Below are 21,760 nucleotides of genomic sequence, written 5' to 3'. Positions count from 1 at the left end.
AACTCAGGCTTCACAAGCCATCCTAGGTCATTTCATACCCCTCACACTGCCACTCCTGTCACAAAACCCATGCTGTGAGAAACTTCTGTCACATGTGATTCCACTGACCTTCAGGTGACCAAACCCAAGACAACAGGAAATGATTGCTGTCTAGAGGGGCCTCAACATGAAATGCTACTCCAAACGAAAAACGTTTTCTACTTTCAAGGAAGATTTGGATTTCAATCCAGCAAACATTTATTGAGCACATTCTACGATCAGACTCTGTGCTATGTACTTTGACCTATCTCTTTTGTCACAACAAATGATTTTATTGATATGCATGAAAGTGAAAGAAGATTCCTATTTAAAAAAAAATAGAGTGTACCTTGTGGTTACGAAGGACACATTTAGAATTTTCTCTGCATCTCCCATTCTTGGGAAGGGATGTGATGACTGTCTTAAAAGCAAGCTCCTTTGAATGCCCAAACATCAGTTATAGACACTTAGTTTGTTCTCTAATCAAACTCAGTGTTTTTTAATACTTATTGTGACTAAGAATTATAACTATATACCCATTTGATTGATAGCTTTTTCCCTTTATCAACAATTTTATTCAAGCAATAAGCAACTACATTCATAGACATACTTAAAAGACAAGAGGTAACAAGATTTTCAGAAAAAATATAGTGATGTCATACATATCACAGCGAGAACACGTTGAAGCTCATTAAATGTGTCTCTTCCATGCCCCCATGCCCCCCACCCCCTGAAGAATATTTATTTTTTTCTCTAGTTTTTTTTTTTTTTTTCCTTCTGGAGGTTTTCCGGGTGAAATCAAAGCAAGATACTACATCAGCTCCGGTGGCTGGTCTCCTACCGGCGTTTTCCCAGGAAAAAATACAAGTATGACATTGACAAGCAGGGAGGACTACAATCACTGCAAAAACGACTGCCGTTTGCACTTCCAGGATCATGGTGCAACGCAGAACACGGCAGTGTTCCAGATGGGGAGCCGGCAGTTGGGAGATGCCAGTCTATTCTGTCGACTGTCAAAATGGCCACCATGCTAGAAAGGAGAAGAGGTGGTTAGGCAAGGGCTGGGTTTGGCGCCAAAGACTGGTATGGGAGAGAATGAAGGTGTCATGGTGATGGGGTGCTTGCTTCCTCCCTTCTCAGAACTGAGTTGATCTTCCTTCCCTAGTGGGAAATCTTAGCTTATGCTAAAGTGCCAGCAGTTTCTCTTGGGCTCCACGGAAAAGGCAAAATCCTGACTTCGAAAGGGAAAAGCGGAAAGAACCAGCGCGACATTCTCCGGCGCCTTCTCAGGTTGTCCATCCAGAGGTGCGTCCGTCTGTCAACCTTATCAGCCTGGCTACCGGTCAGTCTGCTGCTCCCTCCAATTTGCTGCTTTCCTACACTCGCTCTGTTCATGGGGCTCCCGGCTGACACTTAGTCTTTTGATCCCCGCCTCATTAGTTATTCCTCTTCCTCTTCCCCGATGTACCCATTTTAGAAATTTTTCAAGGATGACTTTGAGTCATGTAATGTTTCACCTTCAGGCCAACTTCAGTGCCTAGCCCCTGCTTCAAATATGATCATTGGATAGACAAGTATTAGTCGCTCAGTGGTGTCCAACTCTTTGTGACCCCATGGACTGTAGCCCGCCAGGTGCCTCGGTCCATGGGACTTTTCCGGCAAGAATACTGGAGTGGGTTGCCATGACCTTCTTCAGGACTAGAGACTCTGCTGGTAATTCTGATGTCAACATGGGTGTCCTCCTCTTCTCTGGGGGAGCCTCCCGTTTTTGCTGCTCTCTAACCCCTGGTCTCAATGACCTTATTTTTATGTGATTTCATCCCTGGCCCCAGAGATTGGCTCATGAGATTGGCACATGACCCAGGCTGAAACATCACAACTCTTTCTTAGGATTTTCCAAAGTGAAGCGATAGAGATTCACACACTTTCTCGGTTCTGCCTGCGGCCCTCTGAGAGTGTGAGCCTGCAGCCACCAGTGCCTCCCTTGAAGAACTGAAGAGAGGACTCTGATGGTGAAGAGACAGAGAGGCAACTCTGATGGTGCTGGAGCCTTGGATCCAGTCTTTCCTCAGGCCAGCTCTATCCTGCCCTCGCGCTTCTTACAATTTAGCCATGTGAGTCAATAGATTATGTTTTCTTAGGCAAAAATCGAGATTTTTGTCTCCTGCCACCAAAGCCTTCTGACTAAATACATCAATGAAATACTTTTTGTATACTTACCTGAGAGTATACTAGAAGAGAAGGCATGCTGGACTTATAATAATAGAAAGAACTTTGAATTTTTTGAGGTATCAAATAGCTCTTATTGACCTGTGCTGTTGGGGTAGAGTGTGAGAGAGATTTGGCTCAGGACCTAATGGTTCATTCAGCCCAGTTCAGGAATTGGTCAACCTGCTGCTGGGACCCAAACTGCAGCAGAATTATTTTCATAACCACATTAAGATGATCTGCCTCACACATTCCCCATTGAGTTGTGGGGCTCATCTTCTGTCAACCTTAGGCCCACAGTCATGGCTGATCCCTTCCTGGCACTGAATTAATCCTGAATACAAGTGTGGTAAGTACCAATCTTAAACACTGGCTGCAGTACAGATACCATTGCTCCCAGGAACCACTAAATCATTGAGCTGCAGCAGTAGGAATGAAGAGTGGAGACGTGTAAAGGCCCACAGAACTAGGTTTTAATTTAACTCTGCTTCTTACTGACTCTGTAATTCTCTGAGTGCCTGATTTTTCTCAAAAGTGGGGATAATAATACTTTGACCTTTAGTGCCTTTATGAGAATTAAGTAACTATGGAAAAGCATATGGGACACCACCTGCACATCGTTGGTACTTAGTGTGTGGTAGTTGTGTTGATGATGATGATGGGTAATGATAATGATGGTAACATTTTGACTGTGAAGTATTCTCACTCTTCCCAATAGAGAAATGCAGCGTGAGAAAGTGGTTCTTTTTCTTTAGAGCCACGTGATGAGTTAGGGCTTCAAATAACTGACTCATTTTAGGAATTCATGTCTTCTTATGAGCCAGAGTGCTCAAATCATAAAAGTGCTTAGCTAGTTTCATGCAAAAAGTATGAATCTCTATTATCTTGCTTCTGATTTGTTTCTATATTTCAGTTTACAAAACAATATTTAATGGAAGTATACTTTAAAACGTCTTAGACCCTAATTTGGGCTTCCCAGGTGGCGCAGTGGTAAAGAATCAGCCTGTCAATGCAGTAGACGTGGGTTTGATTCCTGGGTTGGGAAGATTCTCCTGGAGGAGGGCATAGCAACCCACTTCAGTATTCTTGCCCGGAAAATTCCATAGACAGAGGAGCCTGATAGGCTACAGTCCATGGGGTTGCAAAGAGTTGGACAGGACTGAACATGCATGCACACACAGATCCTAATTTGGGGTGGTACTTTCTCTTTGATTATACTGGAAGCACACTTCTAAATTCTTTCCTTCTTGGTTCTGATTTTTTTTCAAAATTTTAAAGTTTTCTTCACAATTTTCAAAGGTGAGGCACTTTTTCTATTTTAACAAAAAGAAAAGCAAACTATTGTATCTCCCCAAAGCTATGTCTTAAGGAAAAGCAGATCCCTGAGAGGATATTATTAACTGTCTGCCTCTTATAATTGAGGTCTTTTCTCAGAAAACTCTGATGTTTAATCTCAGCTCTCACCAATAACCCTTTCCTCTTTTTGATCAAGTGTTTAATTTCCCTGAAAGATTTTCTCATATTTTGACTATTACTGAGAGGATTTTCATTTTACCCTAACCCTTTAATGACTAAATCTTGCATATCCATTATTTCAAAAAAGGGTATTTCTGTTCATCTAAGTAAATAGTTCAGGGATTTGATCTTCTTTTCTTACCTATTACTGCTGAAATGAGAAATTATTTGAAAACTTCTTTTGCTAAATGACTATCTTACAAAAATCAGGTAAAATTAAACATTTCCAAAAACCCATCTTGGACAATTCTCAATTAGCTACAGCAATATAGACTAGAGCATAGATTACTAAAAAAAGAGACACTTCTGAACCTGATTTTGGCCATTATTTTACTTTCTTCAAAGTGAAATGTATGTGTTTAACCTTCAGTTCAAGTTTTTCTTTCAAACCCTTAAAAACCTTCTAATTTTAGGAAAGCATGAAATATTCATAAGGGGGTAACAGGAGAAAGAAGAAACAGGTGGCCCGGATAACACAAAAGTCTAGGGGTAAAAATTATTGCCATTAATATTTAAATATGTAAAGATATGACTTATATATATGTATATATGTGTGTATATATATACACATATAATCCAGTACGGATTTTGCCAGATTTTTCATAGACTTCAATAACACTTCAACTTATCTCAGTCCTAACCATAAACCCTAGCTGACTCCTACATCTGGGTTAGGTCCTGTGTACTAAGAATTCGGTTTTATGCAAAGAGAAAGTCTAGCCTTTGCCCTCGGCTTCTGGGGGACACTCTGTCACAGGGGTGTGTTTGTGTCGGGCAGGAGCTGGCCACACTAGGCTTTAGGTAAGGTTGGCCATATCTAACAACCTTAGGGTAAGGTCTGGTCACAGGAGAAGCATGTGACTTCGTCACAACCATGTGACGTAGGGTGAGGGGTTCAGATCATGCAGTATCACTGAGACTGAGTTCACCCACATGGTGATCCATCAGTCAGTCAAGCATGCCTATGTAGTGAAGCTCCAGTGAAAACTTTGGACCCTGAAACTCAGATGAGCTTCTCTGGTTGGCAGTACTCCACAGGCATTGCACATTAAAGTATCTTGACAACATGGAGAGTGGGCAGTGAAAACTTTACATTTGAAATCCTGTCAGACTCAGACCTATGTTTCTCTTCTTTTGGTTGATTTTATCTATATCCTTTCCCTGTAATTAAACTCTAACTATGAGAGTAATAGCTTTCTGTGAGTTCTGAGTCATTCTAATGAATTCTAGAACCTGAGGGTGATTTAAGAAACTTGCGATTTTCGAGGCCAGTCTTGGGGACTGCACCCTCAGACTTTGAAGTTTGTCTAACTGGGTGGTTCAGTTCAGTTCAGTCGCTCAGTCATGTCTGGCTCTTTTGGACGCCATGGACTGCAGCATGCCAGGGTTCCCTTTCTATCACCAACTCCTGAAGCTTGCTCAAACTCATGTGTATCAAGTCGGTGATGCCATCCAACCACCTCATCCTCTCTCATTCCCTTCTCCTCCTGCCTTCAACTTTTCCCAGCATCAGGGTCTTTTCCAAAAAGTCAATTCTTTGCATAAGGTGGCCAAAATATTGTAGTCTCAGTTTCAGCATCAGTCCTGCCAACAAATATTCAGGACTGGTTTCCTTCAGGACTAACTGCTTTGATCTCCTCGAAGTTCAACAGACTCTCAAGGTGCTCCTTTCCAATTGTCCCACCCTGTAACTGCCTCTGTTATACCACCTAATACATTGCTGTTTTTTGTTTGTTTTCCAAATTTAATTATGTAATGGCAAAAAGGGCTCGGAGAATAGAAAAGGCTTTGTAGTGTGTGGTGGTTTTATTAGCGTTAGTCTACTCTAGTCTGGAAGAGATGGGAATACCAGACCACCTGACCTGCCTCTTGAGAAACCTGTATGCAGGTCAGGAAGCAATAGTTAGAACTGGACATGGAACAACAGACTGGCTCCAAATAAGAAAAGGAGTATGTCAAGGTTGTATAATGTCACCCTGCTTATTTAACTTATATGCAGAGTACATCATGAGAAACGCTGGGCTGGAAGAAGCACAAGCTGGAATCAAGATTGCTGGGAGAAATATCAATAACCTCAGATATGCAGATTACACAACCCTTATAGCAGAAAGTGAAGAAGAACTAAAGAGCCTCTTGATGAAAGTGAAAGAGGAGAGTGAAAAAGTTGGCTTAAAGCTCAACATTTGGAAAACTAAGATTGTGGCATCCAGTCCCATCACTTCATGGGAAATAGATGGGGCAACAGTGGAGACAGTGTCAGACTTTATTCTTTTGGGGTCCAAAATCCCTGCAGATGGTGATTGCAGCCATGAAATTAAAAGACACTGACTCCTCAGAAAGAAAGTTATGACCAACCTAGACAGCATAGTTAGCAGCAGCAGCAGACAGCATATTAAAAAGCAGAGACATTACTTTGTCAAGAAAGGTCCATCTAGTGAAGGCTATGGTTTTTTCAGTGGTCATGTATGGATGTGAGAGTTGGACTGTGAAGAAAGCTGAGTGCCAAAGAATTGATGCTTTTGAACTGTGGTGTTGGAGAAGACTCTTGAAGTCCCTTGGACTACAAGGAGATCCAACCAGTCCATCCTAAAGGCGATCAGTCCTGAGTGTTCATTGGAAGGACTGATGCTGAAGCTGAAACTCCAGTACTTTGGCCACCTCATGCAAAGAGCTGACTCACTGGAAAAGACCCTCATGCTGGGAAGATTGAGGGCAGGAGGAGAAGGGGACAACAGAGGATGAGATGGTTAAATGGCATCACCAACTCGATGGGCATAAGTTTGGGTAAACTCCGGGAGTTGGTGATGGACAGGAAGGCCTGGCATGCTGTGGTTCATGGGGTCACAAAGAGTCAGACACAACTGAGCGACTGAACTGAACTGAACTGGAGTCTAGTCTAGTGTTTGTCGCTCAGTCGTGTCCAACTCTTTGCAGCACTAGGTACTGTAGCCCGCCAGACTCCTCTGTCCATGGGATTTTCCAGGCAAGAATACTGAAGTGGATTGCCATTTCCTTCTCCAGAGGATCTTCCTAACCCAGAAATCAAACCTGGGTCTCCTGCATTGCAGGCAGATTCTTTACCGAATAGCTTTGAGGGAAGCCCCTCATCCCTTTACCTGTTGATGAATATTTGGGTAGGTTTCCAATTTAGACTAATTATGAATGAAGTTGCCATAGACATTCAAGTTCATATCTTTGATGATCAGAGCTTCCCAGGTAGCTCAGTGGTAAAGAACCTGCTTGCCAGTGCAGAAGATGCAGGAGACTCGAGTTCGATCACTAGGTCGGGAAGATCCCCTGGAGGGGGAAATGGCAACCCACTCTAGCATTCTTGCATGGAAAAATCCCATGGACAGAGGAGTCAGGCAGGTTACAGTCTATGGGGGTCACAGAGTCAGACATGACTGAGCACGCTGGATATTTTAATTTCTCATGGGTAGATATCCAGGAAGCAGAATTACTGGCTCATAGGGTTGGTGTATGTTAACTTTTCAAGAAACTGGTGCAAGGTTTTTCAAAATGGTTGCACCATTTTATACTCCTGCCAGTAATGCATGTGTGTTCCCATTGTTTTACATTCTTGCAGACACATGCTGTTGCCAGTCTTTATCTTTTAAATTTATTTTTTAATTTTTTTTAACAGTTTTATTATTGAATAAGCTTTTTTTTTTTTTTCTTGGCCACTCAGCATAGGGTTCATAGGAGTTCATAGGGGGATCGAACCTCTGTCCCCTGCACTAGAAGTGCTGGGTTTTAACCACTGGATCACTAGGGTGGTCCTTCTAGTCTTTTAAATTTTAGCCATTTTAGTGAGGGTGAAATAGTATCTTCTTGTATTTTTTAAACAGTTTAATTGAGGTATAATTTGACTACCAAAAATATTCAACCACTGTAAGCACACAGTTTAATGCTTTTTAGTAGTCTTGTATAGCTATTCCTTCTCTGGTGGCTCAGATGGTAAAGAATCTGCCTGCAATGCAGGAGACCCAGGTTTGATCCCTGAGTTGGGAAGATCCCCTGGAGAAGGGTATGACCACCCACTCCAGTATTCTTGCCTAAAGAATTCCTTGGACAGAGGAGCCTGGAGGGCTAACAGTCCATGGGGTCGCAGAGTTGGACATAATTGAGCAACTAACACTAACACTTCATAGCTATTACTACAAACCACTTTTAGAATATTTCTATCATTTCCCCAAAGTTTCTTCATGTTCATTTTGATCAGTCTTTCTCTCACTCTCAGCCCAAGGGAACCCTTGATTTTATTTCTTTCTCTATGAATTTAGCTTCTCTGGCTATTTCATGTAATGGAAGGAACCAAATGGTAGTCTTTTGCATCTGGCTTCTTGGGCTTCCCTGATGGCTAAGATAATAAAGAATCTGCCTGCGATGCAGGAGACCTGTGTTTGATCCCTGAGTTGGTAAAACCCCCTGGAGAAGGGAATGGCTACCCACTCCAGTATTCTTGCCTGGAGAATTCCATGGACAGAGGAACCTGGGGGGCTATAGTCCATGGAGTCACAAAGAGTCAGACATGACTGAGTGATTAACACTTTCAATTATTTTTTTGCTTATCACAATATTTTTGAAATTCATCCATGTTGTAGTTTGTATGTCAATAGCTATGGAAAGTCTGATAATTTACCCTGATTGTGAGCTAAAAAGTTAATGCGCCACAGTTTCATGGCTACTAACTGAAGACATGTGCCTCCTGGGTCAGGGAGAAAGGACTTCATTACTCACAGAATGAAGGCAGCAGGAGCTTCAGGTTTGTGCCAATTCCCTGTGCCCCTCCAGTCCCACAGGGGTGATGCAAGTGGGCCTAAGTGTGTGCTGCACAGGCACAGGGTTTATGTTAAAATTGAGGAATCCTGAGCTTAGGAAACCCTAGTTTTTTGTAATGAGCTGTAAGTGAACCTACTCAACTTTTGTCCTGGAGACATGTTCCTTTTTTAAACTTTTATTGGAGTATAGTTGCTTTACCATGTTCTGTTGGGGTCTGCTGTACAACAAAGTGAATCAGTTATACACATATCCACTCTTTTTTAGATTTCCTCCCCATTTAGGTCACCACAGAGCATTGAGTAGAGTTCCCTGTGCAGTATAATAGGTTCTCATTAACTGTCTATTTTATATATAATAGTGTGTATATGTCAGTCCCAGTCTCACAGTTCATCCCACCTCCTCTTCACTCCTTGATATACATGTTTGTTCTCTACATCTGTGACTCTATTTCTGTTTTTAAAATAAGTTCATCTGTACCATTTTTCTAGATTCCGTATGTAAGTGATATTATATGATATTTGTCTTTTTCTTTCTGACTCACTTCACTCTGTATGACAGTCTCTAGGTCCATCCATGTCATTGCAAATGGCATTATTTGAGACATTATGTTTATTAAACTGGACATCAAGCAAATAATTCTTCTGCTCCAAGGTAAGGCGCTACCTCAATCTTTCAGTTGTTTGCTAAACAGTCATCCTTTAAGAGATGATCTGAAACAAAGGCAATCAGCCTCAGCTCATGAAAAATTGTCTCCAAACAATATGAGTAGTTTTTTTTAGTAGTTTCTTCCTTCTTTCCTATGCCTTCCATCTTTCCATCCCCACCCTTCATTTTATTTTTCTTTCTTCTTTCCTACCTTTCCTAAATAACATTGCACATAAATATTTCTTATATTAAGAAAGAAAAAAATACTTTGTATTTTACTACATTTGTTTATCATTCATCAGCTGATATTTGGATTATTTCCAGTTTGGTACTATGATAAAGCTGCTATGATTCACAAGGATGCTTTTGTGTAAATGTATGTGTTCATTTCTTTATATTCTTAGGAGCAAATTATTGGACTCTAGGATAACTTTATGTTAAACTTTTAAAGAAACTGCCAAACTGTTTCTAAATTGACTGTATCATTTTACATTCTCATCAGCAAAGTCTGAGTGTTCTGATTTCTATGTATCTTTCCCAACATTGAGTCTAATCGTTTTAATACTAGCCATCCTAATAGATGGTCTAATACTTAATGAGATTAAGTATCTCATTGTACTTTTAATTTGCATTTCCCTAATGACTAATGCTGTTGAGCATCTTTTTTTTAGCAATTTGTCTGTTTTCCTTTATGAAATGTCCACTTAAATCTTTTCCCTGTTTTATAATTGGGTCATTTGTCTTTTCATTATTGAGTTATATATGTTCTCTATATATTCTGGATAGAACTTCTTTACCATATATGTGATTTGCAAATATTTTCTCCCAACTTGTCTCATCTTTTCATTTTCTTAACAGTGTCTGCTATTCTTGCTATTATTAGTTTTTAAAAAAATGTTATTGAGACATAATTTACACACCATAAGTTCACTTGTCTAAAGTGTATACTTCAATAGCTTTCAGTATGCTTACATATTTGCGCAATATCACCATACTCTTATTTTAAAACATTTTCATCATCTTCAAAAGAAACATCATTAGGGCTTCCCTGGCTGTCCGGTGATTAAGACTCCATGATTCCACTTCAGGGGATACAGGTTAGAAAAAAAATTATACCCATTAGTGATCATTCTTCATTTTGCCCTCAGCCTACCTCCTGGCAATTGGGAATCTACTTTCTGTCTCTAGAGAATCACCTATTCTGGACATTTCATATAAATGAGTCATACACTATGTGGTCTTTTGTGACTGACTTCTTTCGCCTAGTATAATGTTTTAGACGCTCATCCATGTTGTAACATATATCAGTGCTTTATTCTTTTCTTACTGATGATAATATTCTGTTATTTATCTATATCACATTTGGCTTATCCATTCATCAGTTGAGGATTTGGGTTGTTTCTACTTTTGGGGCTATTTTGAATAATACTACTACCAACATTTATATAAATGTGTGGACATTTATTTTCATTTATCCTGGGTAGATATCTAAGAGTGGAATTGCTGGGTCAATATGATAACTATATTTGACATTTTGAAGAACTGCCAAATAGTTTTCCAAAATGATGACACCATTTTACATCCCCATTGGCAGTATAATTGGCTTCCAGCTGTTCTATTTTCTCACCAACATTTGCTATTATCTTTTTTATTTTAGTCATTCTAGCAGATGTAATTTTGGTATCTTATTGTGGTTTCAACTTGCATTTTCCTAATGACTGGTGATGTTGAGTGGGGCTTCCCAGGTGGCTTCAGTGATAAAGAATTCTCCTCTCAATGCAGGAGGCACAGGAGACATGGGTTCAATCACTGGGTCAGAAAAATCCCCTGGAGAAAGAAATGGCAACTCACTCCATGGACAGAGAATCACATGGACAGAGGAGCCTGGTGGGCTATAGTCCATAGGGTCACAAAGAGTCAGACACTGCTGAAACGACTTAGCATGCACACACCCAACGATGTCGAGTAGCGCTTTATGTGTATATTCACCACTTGCATATCTTTGGGAAAGTATCCATTGAAATTCCCTGCCTGTTTTCTAATTTCATTATTTGTTTTTAATTTTTAATTTATTTTATTATCATTTTCTTTGCTTTACCACACATTTTCATGGTTTTTCTTGTGAGATCTTAGTTCCCCAATCAAGGATGGAACCTGAGCCCCCTGTGCAGGAAGCATGCAGTCCCAACCACGGATCCACCAGGGAAGTCCCTCACTATTTGTTTTATTGTTGAGTTACAAGAGTTGCTTTATATTCTAGATATAAGTACCTTAGCAGATTGACAGCACTTTTAAATTTTTTGACATTGCAAAGTTTTTCATTTGGGTGAAGTGCAATGTATTGGTATTTTTAAAAATGAGCTTGCTTTTGGTGTTGTATCTAAGAAATCTGCTTCACTCAAAGTCACAAAGATTTTATCTTATATTTTCTTCTGAAACTTTTATAATTTTAGCTGTTATATGGTCTGTGATCCTATATTGAGGTCTTTCAGATAATTTTCTTTTTTTGAAGTAAATTCACTTTTCTGCATCCAATTCCAGTGCTTATTTGTTGGAAAGGCTACAGTTTGTCTATTGAATTGTGTTTGCACCTTTGTTAAAAAATGGATCACTTTAAATGTGAGGTTTTTTCTGGACTCTCGATCCCATTCTATTGATCTGCATGGAAATTCTTGCACCAATACTACACTGTCTTAACCACTGTGACTTTATAGTACATTTTGATATTGAGTGGTATAAGTCTTCTACCTTAGGTCTTTTTTAAAAATGTGTTTTGACTATTCTAGTTCCTTTGCATTTCCATATAAACTTTGGGATCAATTTGTCAATATATGCAAAAAGGTTGCTGAGATTTTGATAGAAGTGTTGAATTTATAAATCAATTTGTGAGAGAATTGTGATGGACAGGGAAGCCCGGCATGCTGCAGGAAATGAGGTCGTGGAGTTAGACGCAACGGAGTGACTGAACTGAACTGAACAAAATTGAGTCTTCCTATTCATGGACTTGGAATGGCTTTCCATTTATTTAGATATTCTTTAATGTGTTTTGTCTATGTTTTGTTGTTTTTAGTGTTTGTCGTCCACTTCTTTTATCAAATTTATTTTCCTACATATATTTTTGGTACTATGAATTCATTTGTGAATGGAATTTTTTACTTAATTTAATTTTTGGATTGTTTGATGTTAATATATAAAAATATAATTGGTTTGTGGCCTAACTCAAACTGTTTATTAGTTCTGATGGTTTGTTGTAGATTCTTTGAGATTTTCTATATACCATATTGTGAATGAAGACAGTTTTACCTATTCCTCTCCAATGTGAATGCATTTATTTATTTATTTAAGTGGTAAAAGGAGAACTCGCCTTCTTCCTCATCTAAGGGGGAATGGATTTCCTCTTTCACCATTAAGTGTAATTGTCTCTCTAATTGGCTTAAACAAACCCCAAGTACAATATTGGACCCAAATATTTTGTAAGTTGGGAAACATCAGAGACTGGAAGGAGAGATAGAGAAGCAGAGGTAGAAAGAAAGGAGAGGGAGAAAAAGAGAAAAGGACGGAGGAAGATACAGATATAGAAGGAAAAGTGTCAATGATTCTTCTGAATGACATCAGCAAAGCTGATTCTGTCAATGGATTTTAACCAAGAGGGCATGGAGGGCTTGGACAGGAAATGATAAAATCCAAGACAATGCCGAGGGGCATTCCATCAGCATACAAAAAAACTTTATCTCAAGATAAGAATAAGTGCTATCTTAAATTGAGAGCTGGGAAAAAGATGCTCCCTGAACTGGTATTATCTGTGTGGAAAATGCTGTTGGAAGGACTCGGACAGGATGTAGACATGCATTAAGGGAGAGCAAATCCCTTCAGTATGAAAGGAGAGCTTGAAATATTACATTAGCCAAGTATACCAGCTGCCCTGCCCATTAAATATTCATGCTAAAATCCCTGTCAGTCAACAGGAACAACCTTGTCCTTCTCAGACTTACTAAAGAGAGTTGTGTAGGTTATTCAGCAAATTTTAAGGGGAAAGAGACTTGGCTTTTTTTGTCCATGATGATGCCAAAGATGCATTTGGAATTGAAAACTGAACTGCTCCTTTCCCTGCCTGTCCTTTGACGAAAATGTGTCTGGAAGGTTAGGGGGTATGGTTGGTTGGTTCTCAAATGTGGACATCGTGGGAATCAACTGTGGACCTAATTGAAACGCAAACTCCTGGGCTGCCACTGTTCCCACCCACCACCATCTGATTAGTAGGTTACTGTGGGGCAGGGGGTGGGGGGGGGGTGCGAGGGAGGTAGTGGACACATTTTGATGTATGTGGTCTGCAGGCCATTTCTTGTGAAACACTGGGGTGGTAAAGGGGGCTGGCTTCTCAGACAGCCAACATGGTTACATGACCTTGGAAGCATCACCTAACTTGTAAGGACCCAGATTTTCTCAAACCTGAAGGATGAGGATAATAATGACACCTCCATCCTCAAAGGGCCATGGTAGGAACAGAATGAGATAATGTGGGTGAAGCACCGATATGAAACACTCAGCAAATGGTAGCTGTTGTCATCTTGAATTCAAGCAGAAATGAATTCTCCAATTCATAATGACTACAAGTGCATCAGCAGGAATGTTAGGCTCCACTGCACCTCACAACCCCGAGGTAAATTAAGATGTAGCAAAGAGTTAAATATCCCCAAAGGTCTCTGGCTTGGCTCAGTGGCTGATACAGGAAGCCATGCTTCCCACAGAGAAGTAGTGGCCTGACCTGTGGGGCTAGGATGCAGTGATCTATTGGCTAAGTCGGCTTTACAAAACCCTGATCACAGGGGTCTGTGTGACCCTAGTCTCCTTTCTCTGCCTCTGTGGTGAAGAGCCTGCAGGGAATGTTAGCGGTTCAGGAAGCTGTGCTGTGTGGAGGAAGGCACACTGACCCAGTTTCCTGTCCTGCCTCTCTCACTTGAAAGACTGTGCACATGTCAGGCCATTTCTGTCAATGTTCGTTTCCTTATCTCCTAAAATAAGGGCAAGCCAGATACTTGTATGTGGGCGCTGTGGTTTAGCACTCTGACACACAGCCTCCCTTTTGATTTCCACAGGGCTGTGGATTCCACAAAGCAGGAATTCTCTCCTGATTCACCTGTGAGCAGACTGAGCCCACAAAGGTGAAAGGACTTGTTAGAAATCACAGACGGAGCCTTCAGGTCAGCCTGATTCTCCTAGTCCTCCCCATTGCATTACTCTGCCTTCGCTGCCTACCTTCAGGGGCAGCAATAAGGAATAAAGAAGCTTATGGATGTGAACATTCGTGGCCCACTTTGTGATCTGAAAGCACTGTGACAGGTCCTCATCAGCTGGAGTCTATTCATAGAAAGCTTTGGACTGACAGGCCAAAGTATTTTAGAGAAAGTAATATCAATATGATAAGTGGTTAGTATATTGAGAATTCTTCAGAATTCTCTGCCAAGTTTTACATGGCAAATGTATGCTTTTCTCGTCATTGTCATCTTCCTTATTACTAACAATATCATTTATAACATTACACTGGCATACAGTGTCCTGGGGCCTTTTCTATCGTGCTTTACATGGAACATCATGTTTATTTCCACCAATGTCAAGTGAGCATTAAAAACTATCTATGATAAAAGTACCATTATTACATACTCATTGTATAGAAGCAGCAGCTGAGGAACAGAGTTTAAATAGTTGGCAATGGTTTATGTGCAACAATATATGAGCTGAGATATATTTAAGTAGTTGACACAAAGTTAAATTTTGCAGCCATTTAAAGATGGTAAAGAATCTGCCTGCAATGCGAGCAGAGTTCAATCCCTGGTCCCCAGGTGGGAAGATCCCTGGAGAAGGGAATGGCAACCCACTCGAGTATTCTTGCCTGGAGAATTCCATGGACAGAGGAGCCTGGTGAGCTACAGTCCATGGGAGGGGTGGAGGAGGGAGGTGGTCGCAAAGAGTTGGACACAACTGAGTGACTAACACTTTCATTTTCTTTTCAAACATTTATTCATTTGAATTTTGCCAATTTTCTTTTCCTATTTTACAGTCGGTTTTTTTTTCAGAGCTGAAACATTTTTCTAGGTCCTTAGGAATTGTGCCTATAATGTTTTGTTAATGTCATTGCATAAGAAAACCCTGTGAGCACGGACATGGGCTTTACATAACAATGAGAGAAGGCCTGGAGACCGGGCAGATGGCATGCTGGCTCACTCTCATGCAAAACAGGATGCCACTGATGGAGAAGCTCCCAAACTGAATCCTTGGGGAAGCTTTAAAAAATACAGATTCTTAGGCTGAAATTCTCCCTATGTTGCAGACTCCATCCCCTACCCCACCTCTCTTCTACTGGACTGGCTCATTTTCCCAAGTCTCTGTCTTAGCAATCACTGTGCTTTGCCCCTCTTTTCAGGGAAGGCTCAGGAGCAGAAGCTTCAGCCACTCTCTTCCCTTAAACTCCACCATTCCTTCTTTCATTATCTTTATTGGGTCTCATTGACGTTATTGCCCCATTTTTATACTGCCAAATGACAAAACAAAAACAACTTAGTTACAAATGTGATGCCCTTCATTCAAGGGAAAACAATCCATGAACTGCAGGCGTACAGTGCCTTATAAGCAGTGGAACAATCTTCCCAGGGGATTTTGGGCAAGCACAGGTAGAAGCAGCAACTAGGAAACAGGGCATGATTGACTAGGAGGTCAGAGATTTCCTTACAAGGCTAGCAAGTCTATTTTCTAGGGCAAGGTAAGCTAGCTAAGGAAAGCCTTGGTGCTCAGCAGTAAAGAATCTGCTTGTAGTGCAGATGTGGGTTCAGTTCCTGGGTCAGCAAGATCCCCTGGAGGAAGAAATGGCAACCCACTCCAGTATTCTTGCTTGGGAAATCCCATGGATAGAGGAGCCTGGGGGGCTGTAGTCCATGGTGTCGCAAGAGTCCCACACGACTTAGCAAGTAAACAGCAGCAATAATGACAAGCTAGCTAAAGTGGAGCTGGAGGACTGTGATTGGTGTTTCCTGTAAATGCAGGGTGACTTAGGTTTAGATTTGTGGCCTGAGCTGGGCCACTGGCACAGCCTCCATTTAGTGAGTATCAAGTGTGAGTTAACTTTATTAATACATACTCCTATGTAAGCATAGCCTCAAACCACCCTTCTGACAAGGTTGCTGCTCTCAAGTCCCTGCAACGGAATTCCTGGGGATGTCTTTAGAGTCACTCCTCCCTTGACTTTACTCTGCCTCTAAAATCCACATGTCCTTCCTGTGGGCTCACCCCCTGTCTTGGGTTTTTGTCCAACTCCTCTGGGGTCCACACTGTCCCCATTGCCCCCTCAGCTTCTCTCTTTTGTCTGGCTTTCCACCTTCTGACCACAGACTTGGTGGGGACCCGCCTTCTCTTGTTTCTAGCGGTACGTAGACCAGGACTGTGAAGCAGGTTCTCTGGTGGTGAAATACTTTAGATCAGGTGCAAATTATGGTCCCCACCTGGAACAGCTGCCCTCAGAGTTTACAAGTTTTGCCAAATTATTTGGTAAGGAAATTCCTTGATGTTAGCAGGTTTCTTCAAACTATCCCTCTATGACATTCTGAAATAAATTCCTGAGGCATGTAGGCACAGCAGCAGTGATATGTTTTGGTTCAGCTAAGTATTTGTTGGGTAGGTGGGAGGAAGGCAGAGGGAGCAGGAAAAGAAAAATAATATTTACTGAGCTGTTATATAAGCAAAGAAGGATATTTCAGTGTATTAAAAGTACCATAACCTTGCAAGAGACATGTTATTTGTGTTATGTAAAAGTCCTGAGACTTAAAGAACTTGAATACTTTGTCCCAGGTCAAACTATACATGAGTAACTGACCAGAACTAAAACGCACCCTTTGGAACTGGCTCCAGAGTCCTCGCTCTTTCCATGGGATCACAATTCCTGAGAATACTATGTATGATCTTTTCAGCCTTCTCAGGTTATCCCATATGTCTGGAATCCCCAAGATGAAGTTTTAGGAGTTTAAACCTAAACTGGGCTTTAAGTTTTAGGAGTTTAAACCTGTGCTGGGCTTCGGTTTAAAATTCCCTTTCCTTCTGGCTCCAGAAACCCCCCAAAGAGATCTTTCCCTTTTGAAATACAGCTTCTCCCTCAGGTGATTTGTGATGTTTGAGACAAAGCGTAGCATTTGCCTGGTTCGCAAGCAGGAGTCACTGAGTTCTGCGGAGATCACCTGGGATGGAGTAGCTTGGCGTTTCCTGCTGAGGCCTGGACTGGAGCCCATGTTCTGCCACCGGCCGGCTCTCCTGAGCCTCCGCGGCTCCGTGCTTTAGGCCACTGCAGCTGGCTGCAGAGTCTGTTATGGATCTGCTTTTAAATGCTTCTGATAGGGATTTGGGATTTTATAAAAGCTGAATCTGGCAGTTCCTGTTTTTTAGAGAAGATTGGTTGTGTCGAACCTTCCATAGATCAGAAAACTTTTTCACACTCCAGGTTTGTCCATCATTAACCAAACGAAAATCATGGAAGAGGCTCAAGGTTGTAAATGAAAGGAAAGAAAGGGCAAGTCAAACAGAAATACTAGATTGGGCTCTTGCTTTTAGCAGATAATCCCAGTAATCACATAAAGCAAGAATAAGATGCCACAGTTATTAAATGCCCTGAGGGTCTTGCTTTTAATTCCCCTTTCCTTAAAAAGTTATCTGTTCCATATGCACAAGCCACTTCCCACCATCCCCCACTCCCTCCATCATCACCCCCTCCCCAGTGCTAGAGAGATTCATTTATTCAAGGATTTATTTAGTGTCAATCAACAGCCCATCTGCCTTGTACCAAGAAAAAATTTTAAAAAGCAAAATATGGTCCCTTTCTGTTCTTTCGACACAGGCATGAACACCCTTCCCCCACATCCTTTATTCACAGCCTCCTTTTTCAATTATTTCTGTGTGTAAATCAAAGAAATTCTTTGCTTCACCTATCTTTCCTAAGCTCATCAAATCTAAGTTTTATTTCTAGGATTTCTAGGCCCCTAAAATTCACTTTTCCAGAAACTCAAGTCTTTGAGGAGTGAGGTTGCGTCCTAGCTGGCATTTTTTAAATCAATCTCTGAGAGCTTTTTCCAACGTGTGAACTGTTTTCAAAAGTCTTTATGACTCTGGATCAACACCAGAATGCTGTCTGCCAGAGGGGGCCCCCAAGAAATGTTCTTTTCCTTTTGGGGGGTCTATTTGCATGAATATTGGTCAAGAGTTTTGCAAATTAAAATGACAGCCACACTAAGTGGTGATTAAAACCAGAAAATGGATTAACAAAGGCTAAAGGTGAACTCCATGAAATAAGTGATTTTTGATAAAACAAAAGAGCTAGTTTCCACATTAGTTTCTCTGCTTTTTCTAAACTGACCAGAGTAGAAGCTTCTCTAAGCCACATTTTCTTTTCTGTGGCTTCTGGATACCTGGGGTACTGAATTCAGAGTTCTGATTGTGAGTGAGCTGGTGAGAAACACCTGTTGTAAGAAATAATGCCCTTGTTTCTCACACAGCATCAGTGGCACAGAGAAGCATTTACCTTTCACTAGATGTGTGTTCAGAGAAGGCAATGGCACCCCACTCCAGTACTTTTGCCTGGAAAATCCCATGGACAGAGGAGCCTGGTAGGCTGCAGTCCTTGGTGTCGCTAAGAGTCGGGGACGACTGAGCGACTTCACTTTCACTTTTCACTTTCATGTATTGGAGAAGGAAATGGCAACCCACTCCAGTGTTCTTGCCTGGAGAAGCCCAGGGACGGGGGAGCCTAGTGGGCTGCCGTCTATGGGGTCCCACAGAGTCAGACACAACTGAAGTGACTTAGCAGCACATGTGTGTTGGAAATAGCGACAGAGAAGGTAGAAGGTGTACTGCTCTGTCTCAGGACCTCGAGACATTCAAAATTCCTATATGGCCAAGACCTGGAATAAGACCTCACTTTGGTAGAAGAACTTACCATCTAGAACCATCAGAGCCTTTTCATTACTAAGGTTGCAAGGAAAACCTGAGGAGCACAAATGTGAAAACAGGTGTAGTATCAGAAGAGACACTGGAAAAGATGGAGGCTAGGGGCAGGGCGGAGAAGGCAATGGCACCCCACTCCAGTACTCTTGCCTGAAAAATCCCATGGACGGAGGAGCCTGGTGGGCTGAAGTCCATGGGGTCGCTAAGAGTCAGACTCGACTGAGCGACTTCACTTTCACTTTTCACTGTCCTGCATTGGAGAAGGAAATGGCAACCCACTCCAGTGTTCTTGCCTGAAGAATCCCAGGGACAGGGGAGCCTGGTGGGCTGCTGTCTATGGGGTCGCACGGAGTCCAACACGATTGAAGTGACTTAGAAGCAGCAGCAGCAGCAGGGGCAGGGCAGCCTGTGGAGATACAGGAGAGAGCAGAACGGTCAGTATTTGTGTTTGCAAGGTCTGGCTGGCCTGAGGACTACCAGCATCAGCAGTTTCCAGCAGGCTTGTTTAAAATGTAGATACCCCGAAAGAACTGACTCAAAGTCTCTGTGGGTGGGCCCTAAATTCCAGAGTTTATCTTTTCAGGCATTTGTGATGCACCTTGAAGTTTGAAAATCATTCCTTTAGAGCTGGTGGAGCCAGCCTTACCTGTTACAAATTAGAAAGAGATGATCATTCATTGGTTCTAGCAAGGGAATTTACAGTTGTCCTTCAGAGTCTGTAGGAGGTTGGTTCCAGGACCCCTCCACAGATACCAAATCTGTTTGTGCTCGAGCCCCTTATACAGTATGACATAGTATTTGCATATAATCTATACACATCCTCTGGTATACTTCAAATCATCTCTAGATTACCTGATACAATGTAAATGATATGTAAATAGTTGCACATGCTGGCAAATCCAAGTTTTGTTTTTTAGAACTTTCTGAATTTTTTTCAAATATTTTCAATCTGTGGTTGATTGAATCTGTGATGCAGAACCCACAGATACAGACAGCCAAATGTACTCTTAACTATAGACAGTCTTACATGGGTGCCTGGTTAGCAACCTAGACAGAATTACTGGGGCCTGCATCTAATCAGCAGATGGTAGCCACATGGAGAATCCAAATTCTGACCAGCCCTTCTTACATCTCTCCTTCTCCATCTCCTTTATCTCTTTTCTTTCTATTGTATACTGTAAGTAATTCCAAGATTTTTTTTTGTTTTTTTTACCAACCAGTAAAATAGGAAAACAAATAGACAAAACCAAAAACATTTTGGTGATCAACACAAGCCTGACTACTTTTAATTTTGCCAAGGAAAGACATTGAAAAATAGCAGCTATCATATATCTTTACCATGCTTATGCTGCTGCTGCTGCTGCTAAGTCACCTCAGTCGTGTCCGACTCTGTGCGACCGAATAGACGGCAGCCCACCAGGCTCCCGCGTCCCTGGGATTCTCCAGGCAAGAACACTGGAGTGGGTTGCCATTTCCTTCTCCAATGCATGAAAGTGAAAAGTGAAAGTGAAGTCGCTCAGTCATGTCTGACTCTTCGTGACCCCACGGACTGCAGCCTACCAGGCTTCTCCGCCCATGGGATTTTCCAGGCAAGAGTACTGGAGGGGGCTGCCATTGCCTTCTGTGTTACCATGCTTATAGAAAAAAAATTTTTTTAATTAGCACTAATTTCCAAAAGGAGAAAGGATATGTAAATCAGTTTATGAAATTCACTGTGTTATCATTACTTTTCTCTATGTTTCCATTTTCTAGGAATTACTGGTATCTTTTAACTGTTTTATCCAAGAGCAATGCACTTCACTCATCAGAGTGGATAGAATGAGAGGACAATTAACTAAGAAGAGAATTGCTTTCTTTGCCTAGAAGAGGGAAGAACATTTGAGGAGGTGTTTTCAAGCTGTTGCTGAGTGCTAGGAAGAGTCATTTTCCAGAGATGAGATAGTGGGACTGTATACATGGGAGTTGGGAATGCAAAGTGTGCTGGAAGATAGGAAAGCTGGTGGGTTTCTCAGATTGGAGAAAGAGAGAAGTTGAATACAAAAAAGATCTTACCGATTATATTGATTGATCACTCTGTGCTGGGATACCAAACTCAATTATGTCCCATTTAATTTTCACAGCAGTCCTACAATATGGAGTTCTACTTGACAAAAAGGTGAACTGAAGCACAGAGAAACTAAATTACTTGTCTAGGATCACAATTGCATGGGCCTGAAAAATATTTCTAGATCTTCATCTGAAGTCCATAATCTTTCTTTGTACCAACTTTTTCTCTTGGCCTTGGATGACAGGATATTATGGTTGGCGCTTACATGCAGCACTTCCTATGTGCTAAGACCTGCACAGGACACCTTACATCCATCCATTTACTCTTTAGAATAAGCCAGTGAGGTGGGTACACTTGTTACCATGTACAGATAAGAAACTCAGCCTAGAGAAGTTCATCAGTTTACAGAGCTAGATTTAAACCTAGGACTGTGATTCTGGAGCCCAGGCTCTTAACCACTCCATGGCCTTGAGCTAGGGTCACACAGTCCAGGTACCACGTACAGTAATATTTTTTCCTGAATGAAGTCAGTAGCAGATCAAAGAATTCTTTGTTTCTTAGCTCTTT

General features: G+C 41.4%; 1 long non-coding RNA gene across 1 annotated transcript in view; it reads left to right on the top strand.

Annotated features, from left to right (window-relative positions):
• Positions 1–999: 999 nt before the first annotated feature.
• The window catches only part of LOC112445877 (uncharacterized), a 35,407-nt gene continuing 14,646 nt past the window's right edge, over positions 1,000–21,760 (top strand). Inside the window, exons 1-2 of the long non-coding RNA XR_003033883.2 lie at positions 1,000–1,323; positions 1,909–2,132. This is a non-coding gene — a long non-coding RNA (uncharacterized lncRNA). The remainder of the gene's footprint in view (positions 1,324–1,908; positions 2,133–21,760) is intronic.

This window comes from Bos taurus, chromosome 3 (assembly GCF_002263795.3).
Source record: "Bos taurus isolate L1 Dominette 01449 registration number 42190680 breed Hereford chromosome 3, ARS-UCD2.0, whole genome shotgun sequence".
Classification (NCBI taxonomy): Eukaryota; Metazoa; Chordata; class Mammalia; order Artiodactyla; family Bovidae; genus Bos; species Bos taurus.
This window is presented reverse-complemented; position numbering and strand designations above follow the sequence as displayed.